The following is a 9483-nucleotide window of genomic DNA, read 5'->3' as shown; positions in this document are numbered from 1 at the left end:
GGGATGGGGAGGGGAAATGGAGATGGGCTAACACTGAATGCTTCCTGTTGATAAAAAAGGCTCTTTAAACATAGTCAGCTGGCTGGGCGCGCTGGCTCACGTCTGTAATCCCAGCACTTTGGGAGGCTAAGGTGAGCGGATCACAAGGTCAGGAGTTCGAGATCAGCCTGGCCAAAATGGTGAAACCCGTCTCTACTAAAAAAACACAAAAATTGGCTGGGCATGGTGGCCTGCGCCTGTAATCCCAGCTACTCGGGAAGCTGAGGCAGGAGAATTGTTTGAACCCGGGAGGCGGAGGTTGCAGTTAGCTGAGATCGTGCCATTACACTCCAGCCTGGCGACAGCGTGAGATTCCATATCAAAAAAAAAAAAAAAGTTAGCTATATCCTCCTACAAATATGTATATAAAAAAGATATTTTAGTTCAAATTAGTCTTGGAAATATTCATGTAAATTCTTTATTACATTTAGTTGCACACTAGGATGGTTTCACTTAAGTGATTTAAGGCATATATCTGAAATTTGCAGAGGATTCATGTTTAACAATTTATTATTATAAATGATAAATTATAATACTTATCAATTCTGTTATAATAAATATTAAACAAGAAACTATAATAAACCTATAATTTATAACTATTAATTATACCACAAAATCATAGCCCAATAAAACAATGACAAGGTTACAAATCTGTCTGTAAATAGCAAGACTCAATCGGTGGCATTAATGCCAATGTCCGAAATTACTATAGAAACTCTCAAGTAACACTGTTATCCTTGTAAATGCTTCCTTATAAAGACTGCAAGACTGCAGTGGGTGCCTACTTCTTCGGGGAAGAGAACTGGACATTAAAAGAAAGGCTCTGCCTGCATAAGCTTCCAATCTACCAAACGGAAGCTGAAACCCTGCCCAGCGAACCCCCCCCCCCCGTTGCCCTGAACTTGCCTCGCTCCACGCAAGCTGAAAAGCGACTGGGGGCGGAGCTAAGGGGAGCGGCGAGAATTCCGGAAATGTGACCGGACTGGGCGGGGCCTGTTCCTTGGCCCTACGCTCCCGTTGGCGCCGTATCCTGTCAATATTTCGCCAAACCTCCAGGCGCCGTCCGTGTGCGAACGGTTACACAGCTTGCCGCCGCGGGCTGAGAACTATTGGCTATAGCTCAGGGATCCTGCACGCATGCGTGGAGCTGGACCGTCAGCGTGCGAGTGACGTTACGTGCGCGCCCGTCTAAACTCTTCCCAGGGTTCTTTCTAACTGCCGGTGAGTAAAATTTGTAAGGTTTGGTGTGTTCGTTGAGTGGCTACCAGACGGAAGGGGCCCGGGATTGAATTAGTTTAGATCCAAATTTGATGTAATTATCGCAGAGAAACACTTTTTCTTACGAGTGTTTATCTCGATCCTACTGTGTTCAGCATCTTTCTTGGTGTTTTGGGAGGAGCGGACAGAGTTAAGTCCAAGTCCCCGCCCTCACAGAGCTCAGGTGGCTTGGGGGAAGGTTGGTCCGCAAACGTTAAAATTGGATATCCACACTAGTGAGTGTCCCAGTCAAGAGGTCTGTAAATAAGGCGGAGCCTACGATGCACAAGTTAATCTCAGTTCAGTAATTTTTGTTTTTTAGTTTATTTAGGGGGTGAAGGGAGGAGGCCACAGAAACATCTTGGAGTACGAAGCTTTTGGTGCACAATTTGCCTGTACAATATTACAGCTTCCGTGGGGGTTAAAAAAAAACCCAGGATTATTCAGCCTCCCTCTTCCCCAATAACTTTTACATTTTAAAGCACAATGTTAAAGACATTTGTTAGTGACATTGTTACAGATTTTAAAACTTGCCTTTTAGAGGTACTTTAAATACGCAGCTTAGTAGAAAATAGTTAAGTTTCAGTTCCGTGGAAGAATGTCCTGTATTGATCTTTGCAATAAAATTGTAAAATAATCCATCCTCCTGTCACCCCCAACCCTGAACCATGTTAACCGTAATAAGAAAAAGCATAAAGAGACTTAAAGCAAATTATTGACTGCATTTTGGATAAAACACTGGTTTTGTATCTTCAGCAGCAAGTTGTCAAATTCCCTAGTTGAATTTGCTTTGGACATCAGTGTGAAGAAGAACTGATATGCCACTTGAATTAATAAAGGAAGTCAATGGGGTGCCTGAAGTTCAGCCGCTGAGTAAATTACGTAAAGTAGATTTCGGATCCCTACAGCCAGGTTACAATTATAGCAAGAAATATAATCAGGTAAGAATTTCTGTAACTCAGAATGCGTTTTCCTACTAAAAAGAATGCAGTTTTTTAATGTTGAGTTTATTTATGAGAACTGGTTTAGGTATGGTTTTTGTCTTTGTGGTAACATTTGAGATTGAATATTTCAATACGTTTTTCAGTATTTATTTAGCAAACAATTAGCAAATTCCTGAAACATTGGAGTAAGTTTCTGAGGTACAAAGATGAAGAAATATAGTCCCTGAACTAAAGGTAATCACATTTCTGTGGGGTCTGACAATCACCTGATCTCCAGTTAAAATTAATAGGTGTGTTATTAGCATTGTGATATGTGAGCATAAGAGCTTTTGGTTCTGACCGATCAGGAAAGTTGAGCTGGAACTTACGAGATAACAGACTGTGTTGTACCTTCCTTTGGTGTAAAAAACAGTCCTTATGTGCATATTGAGGAATTTGGATGTTACTCTAAAAACTATGGGAAGTCTTTGGTAGGTTTTAGCAGGAGAAAAACATGATTTACTTTGAGTTCAAAAAACTTTGCTTCTAGGTAGAGAGTACATTGGAGAAGGCAAGATTAGTGGAAAGATGTTAAGAGGCAATTACAGTAATTTAGATGAGAGTTGATGATGATCTGGGCCAGTAGCAGAGGGGATGCTGGGAAGGAGATTGAAAAAAGATAGTAATAGTAATACCTAAAGTTAACATTCGTTGCATTTTTTTCCATACGTTAGGTAGTGTTTTAAGTTCTTTACATATATTATTTAATCATCACAAAGACCTATGATGGTAGGTACTGTTATTAAAGACACTGTGTTTCAGAAAGGTTAAGCAATTTGCTTGAGATTGTATTGATAAAATATAGTAGAGCAGGAAATTTGAATATAGATGATTTGCTTTAGACTTGACAGGATAAAGAAGCAGAATCAGTAGGTCTTAGAAAACAATTAGACTAGAGTGGCAAAGAGAAATTCAGGAAACCTCTGTTTCTAATTCCTAGCCAGCCAGGAGAAGAAAATAGGGGGTACACATTTAGGAAGAAACGTTTACGGAGTTCAATTTGGACAAATTTGAAAGGTCTTTAGAGATGTATAGATAGTAGTGTCCAGTAGGCAAATGGGTTGGGGAATTTGAAGCTGAAAGGGTCTCTAATTTAGATGGGTTTGAGCCAAAGCATAGAAGAGAAGAGAACCATGTTGAAGTAGCATGAATGGGAAGCAGAGATGGTCTAGAGAAAGAGGAAGAAACTCAGGAGAGAGTGGTGTCTTTGATACATAAGAAAGCAAGTTGCAGTAACACTTGTATAGATTGCTGTTTAGTAGGCACTCTCCTAAATGCTTTGTATATGTAATCTCTTAATCCTGAGAATCCTAAGTATTATTCTCATTTTATAGCTGGAAAACAAACACAGGTTCAGTAATTTATTCAGGGTCTGGTAGCCAGTAAGTGGCTGAGCAGTGATTTACATGCCCATTGTCTTTGCTACTAACCAGAGCATTATGTTGCTATTAGATGCTCAAAGGTCTGAAAAGTATCTGTTCGTTCTAATAACCAAGAAATTATTGATCACTTGGAAAGGTTAGTTTTGTTTAAACACTAAGAAGCAAATTCATTTTTCGGTAGTGTGAGGATTGAATGTCAGGTGAAAAAATGAAAGCAGAAAATGTCTGTCAAGAAATGAGTTGTGATACTTTTGATAATTTAAGCAATTTTTAAAAATCTGTTTTGTAAATATGTATGGGAAACAAGTGCAGTTTTGCTACATTGATATATATAGCATTGTGGTGAAGTAAGTACCTTCAGTGCATCTGTCCCTGGAGCAATACAGCTTATACCCACCAAGCAACCTCCCATCATCCACTCCACTCCTAATCCCCTACCCCTCCACGTTTCCATTGTCCATCTCTCTACACTCTGCTTCCATGTGTACTCATTATTTAGCTTACATTTTTGAGTGAGAACATGCAGTATTTCTCTTTGTGTCTCAGTTGTTTCATTTAAGATAAAGGTCTCCATTTCTATCCATGTTGCCGTGAAAGACAATTTCATTCTTTTTAATGTCTAAATAGTATTGTGTATATATATGACTTTTAAAATCCAGTCCTCCATTGATGTACACTTCGGTTGATTCCATATCTTTGTGATTTTGAATACCACTGTGGTATACATATGAGTGCAGGTCTCTTTTTTATTTAATGATTTCTTTTCCTTTGGGTAGATACCCAGTAGTGGGACTGCTGGATCAAATGGTAGTTCTACTTTTAGTTCTTTGAGAGCTCACTGTACTGTTTTCCATAGAGGTTGTAGTAATGTGTGTTCTCGCCAACAGTGTGTAACAGTTCCTTTTTCTTTGCACCCCAATGTCTGTTATGTTTTTGTCTTTTTAGTACCCGTTCTGATTGGTGTAAGGTGATATTTCATTGTGGTTTTAATCTGCATTTTACTGATGATTAGTTATATTGAACATTTTCTCATGTGCTCGTTGGCTGTTTATCTTCTCTTGAAAAATGTCTATTCGTGTCCTTAGCTTACTTTTTAATGGGATTATTTGGGGTTTTTTGGTTGAGTCCCTTGTAAAATCTGGATATTAGTCCCCTGTTGAATGCATAGTTTGCAAATATTTTCTCTCATTCCAGAGATTGTTCATTCTGTTGATTATTTCTTTTGTAGCACAGAAGCTTTTTAGTTTAATTAAGTTCCATTTGTCTATTTGTGTTTTTATTGCCTGCACTTAGTCATTAGGTCTTAGTCATTGTGGGGAAAAGAAAGATCAGACTGTTACTGTGTCTATATAGAAAGAAGTAGACATAACAGACTCCATTTTGTTCTGTATTTGAGATGCTGTTAATCTGTGACCCTACCCCCAACCTTGTCCTTGCAAGAGACATGTGCTGTGGTGACTCAAGGTTTAACGGATTTGGGGCTGTGCAAGGTGTGCTTTGTTAAACAAGTGCCTGAAGGCAGCTTGCTGGTTAAAAGTCATCACCATTCTCTTAATCTCAAGTACCCAGGGACACGTACACTGCCAAAGGTCGCAGGGACCTCTGCCTGGGAAAGCTAAGTATTGTCCAAGGTTTCTCCCCATGTGATAGTCTGAAATATGGCCTCATGGGAAGGGAAAGACCTGATCGTCCCCCAGCCTGACACCCGTGAAGGGTCTGTGCTGAGGAGGACTAGTGTAAGAGGAAAGAAGGCCTCTTGGCAGTTGAGATAGAGAAAAGCATCTGACTCCTGCTCATCCCTGGGCAATGGAACATCTCGGTGTAAAACCCGATTGTATGTTCAGTTTACTGAGAAAGGAGAAAACCACCTCAGGGCGAAATGGGGACTTGCTAGCACAATGCTGCTCTTTATGCACTAAAAAGGTTTATGGAGATGTTTACGTATGCATATCAAGGCACAGCATTTTTCCTTAAACTTATGTCACAGAGATCTTTACTCGCCTGTCTTACTGCTGACCTTCTCCCTAGGATTGATCCTATTATCCTGTCACTTCCCTTTTTCTAAGATGGTAAAGATAATGATCAATAAATACGGAGGGAACTCAGAGACCAGTGCCGGCGTGGGTCCTCTGTATGCTGAGCGCCGGTCCCCTGGGCCCACTTTTTCTTTCTCTATACTTTGTCTCTGTGTCTCATTTCTTTTCTCAAGTCTCTCTTTCCACCTAACGAGAAACGCCCACAGGTATGGAGGGGCAGGCCACCCCTACAGTCATGAATTGTTTGCCTAAACCAATATCTAAAAGAGTTTTTCCTAGGTTTTCCTCTAGTATTTTTGTAGTTTTGGGTCTTGCATTTAAATTTTTAATCCACCTTAAGTTTATTTTCATATGTGGTGACATATACGAGTCCAGTTTCACTTTTCTGCATGTGGCAATCCAGTTTTCCCAGCACCATTAATTGAAAAGTTTGTCTTTTCTCCAGTGTAGTGTTCTTGCCATCTTTGTCATAGATCAGTTGGCTGTAAGTATGTGACTTTATTTCTCATTTCTCTGTTTTATTCCATTTATCTGTGTGTCTATTTTTATACTACTACCATGCTATTTTGGTTGCTATAGCCTTGTAATATATTTTGAAGTGAGGCAATGTGTACCTCCACCATTGTTCTTTTTGATTAGAATTGCTTTGGCAATTTGGCCTCTTTTTTGGTTCCGTATGAGCTTTATCATTGTTTTCTTCTAATTCTGTGAAGAATGACATCAGTAATTTGATAAGGTTTACATTGAACCTGTGGCTTTGGGCGATATGTTCATTTTAATAATATTAATTCTTCTGATCCACCAGCATGAGATGTTTTTCCGTTTTTTTAATGTTGTTTACAATTTCTTCCATCTGTCCTTTGTAGTTTTCCTTGCAGAGATCTTTTACCCTGTTAGTTAAGTATGTTCCTAGGTATTTTATTTTATTTTTGCAGCTATTGTGAATGGGATTGCATTATTGATCCTCAGCTAGCTTTTTATTGGTGTATAGAAATACTACTGATTTTTGTACATTGATATTGTATCCTGAAGCTTTACTTAATTTACCAATCTAAGAGATTTTTGGTGAAGTCTTGAGGGTTTTCTGTATACAAGATCATATCATTAGCCAACCATGATAATTTGACTGCTTCTTTTCCAATTTGGATGCTTTTTGTTTTTTTCTCTTGCCTGGTTGTTCTGGCTAGGACTTGCAGTACTATACTGAATAAGAGTGGTGAAAGTGGGTATCCTTATCTTGTTCCAATTCTTAGAAGGAATCTTTTCAACCTTTCCCCAATTCACTATTATGTTGGCTGTGGATTTGTCATATATGGCCTTTATTATGTTGAGGGATGTTCCTTCTGTGTGTGGTTTGTTGAGGATTTTTGTCATGAATGGAAGATGAATTTTGTCAAATGCTTTTTCTTCATCGGTTGGGATGATCATCTGATTTTTGTCCTTAATTCTGTTTATGTGGTGTATAACACTTATTGATTTGTGTATGTTGAACTATCCTTGCATCCCTGAGATAAATCTCACTTGATCGTGGTGTGTGATCTTTTTGACATGCTGTTGGATTCAGTTTGCTAGTATTTTGTTGATAATTTTGCGTGAATGTCATCAGAGATACTAGTTGTCAGACCTCTGAGCCCAAGCCAAGCCATCGCATCCCCTGTGACTTGCACATATACGCCCAGATGTCCTGAAGTAACTGAAGAATCACAAAAGAAGTGAAAATGCCCTGCCTCGCCTTAACTGATGACATTTCACCACAAAAGAAGTGAAAATGGCCGGTCCTTGCCTTAAGGGATGATATTATCTTGTGAAATTCCTTTTCCCGGCTCATCCTGGCTCAAAAAGCTCCCCTACTGAGCACCTTGTGACCCCCACTCCTGCCCGCCAGAGAACAACCCCCCTTTGACTGTAATTTTCCTTTACCTACCCAAATCCTATAAAACGGCCCCACCCTTGTCTCCCTTCCCTGACTCTCTTTCGCACTCAGCCCGCCTACACCCAGGTGAAATAAACAGCCATGTTGCTCACACAAAGCCTGTTTGGTGGCCTCTTCACTTGGACGCGCATGACACTAGTCTGTAGTTTTTGTCTTTGTGTGTCTTTGTCTGGTTTTGATATCAGGGTGATACTGACCTTGTAGAATGGGTTAGGGAGAATTCTCTCCTCAGTAGTTTTAGAATAGTTTCAGGTGGATTGGTGTTAGCTCTTTTTGTGTTTTGTACATCTAGGCTGTGAATCCATCTGGTCCTGGACTTTCTTTTATTGGGATTTTTTTTTTATTACTATACAGTCTTGCTATCATCATTGATCTATTCAGGAATTCTGTTCTTCCTGGGTCAATCTTGGGAGGTCGTATGTTTCCAGCAATATCCATTTTCTCTATGTTTTCTAGTTTATGGGCATGTAGTTATACATAATAGTCTCTGATTACCTTTAGAATTTCTGTGGTATCAGTTGTAATGTCTCCTTTTTCCTCTCTAATTTTATTTGGATCTTTTCTCTCCTTTTCTTGGTTAGTCTAGCTGGTAGTTCATCAATTTTGTTTCTCTCTTTAAATAACCAACTTTTTGTCTCATTGATCCTTTGGGTTTTTTTGTTGTTGTTTTTGCTTCTTGTTCATTTAGTTTTGCTCTGATCTTGGTTATTTCTTTGCTTCTGCTAACTCTGAGTTTCATTTGTTCTTTTTTTTCTAGTTTCATTGAGGTGTGATGCTAGCGTGTTAATTTGTGATCTTTCTACTTTTTTCTCTACTGAATCCCGCATTGTTTGCTTGTCTAGGAAATATTTTATATCTCTTTTGTTAAGCTTCTTCTGGCAGGGTATAAAATTTTGGCTTACTTTTTTTTTTTTTTTTTTGAGCACTTTGAAAATGCCATCCATTCCCTTTTGGCCTGTAAGATTTTTGTTGAAAAGTCCAGTTAGTTTTATAGTGTTTTCTTTATAGGTGACTAGATAGATGCTTTTCTCTTGGTAATTTTAAAATTCTTTTTTTTTAAACTTTGATTTTACATGTTATGAATATAATATGCTATGGTGAAGTCCTTTTTGCAGTGTATTTTCCTGGGGATAGCTGGGTTTCCTGTATCTGGATGTCTAACTCCCTTGCTAGACTTTAGAAGTTTTCATTGATTATTTCCTTAAATAGGTTTTTAAAACTTTCTAATCTCCCTTTCCCCTTAGGAATACTGATAATTCATACATTTGTTTGCTTTATGTAGTCCTGGACATCTCAAAAGGCTTTGCTCATTCCTTTTTATACTTTTTCCTATTTTTGCCTGACTGCATTATTTCAAAATTTCATTCTGTCTTCAGGTTCTGAGATTCTTTCTTTTCCTTGGTCTAATCTGTTATTGAATCTTTTGAATATATTTTGTATTCTCTTAAATTTTTTAATTCATGGTTTCCATTTTCTTTCTTTCTTTTTTTTTTTTTTTTTTTTTAAAGATCTCTGTTTCATTGATAAATCTCATTCATAACCTGAATTGATTTTCTGATTTCTTTGTATTGGTTTTCAGATTTCTCTTGCATCTCATTAAACTTCTTTAAAATCACTAGTTTGGATTCTTTATCTGGCATTTCGAGGAATTTTTTTTAATTGATATTTATTGCTAGATAATTGTTGTGGTCTTTTAGCGATGTCGTATTTCTCTGCTTTTTCATGTTTTCTGTGCCCTTCCTTTGATATCTGCGCACCTGGTATAGCAATTACTTGGTCTATTTTTTTTTTTTTGAAATTGCATTTGTAGGGAAGAAATGTTTTCTGAAGATGTATATATGTTGTTGGTTAAG

At 38.2% G+C, this 9483-nt stretch overlaps 1 protein-coding gene across 1 annotated transcript in view; it reads left to right on the top strand.

Annotated features, from left to right (window-relative positions):
• Window positions 1-1259: 1259 nt before the first annotated feature.
• Window positions 1260-9483, top strand: part of POT1 (protection of telomeres 1) — a 103580-nt gene continuing 95356 nt past the window's right edge. Inside the window, exons 1-2 of the mRNA XM_011951751.1 lie at window positions 1260-1595; window positions 2053-2237. The gene's annotated coding sequence lies outside the window, so the exon portion shown is untranslated. The remainder of the gene's footprint in view (window positions 1596-2052; window positions 2238-9483) is intronic.

Source organism: Colobus angolensis, unplaced genomic scaffold (genome assembly GCF_000951035.1).
Source record: "Colobus angolensis palliatus isolate OR3802 unplaced genomic scaffold, Cang.pa_1.0 Scaffold326, whole genome shotgun sequence".
Lineage (NCBI taxonomy): Eukaryota > Metazoa > Chordata > Mammalia > Primates > Cercopithecidae > Colobus > Colobus angolensis.
This window is presented reverse-complemented; position numbering and strand designations above follow the sequence as displayed.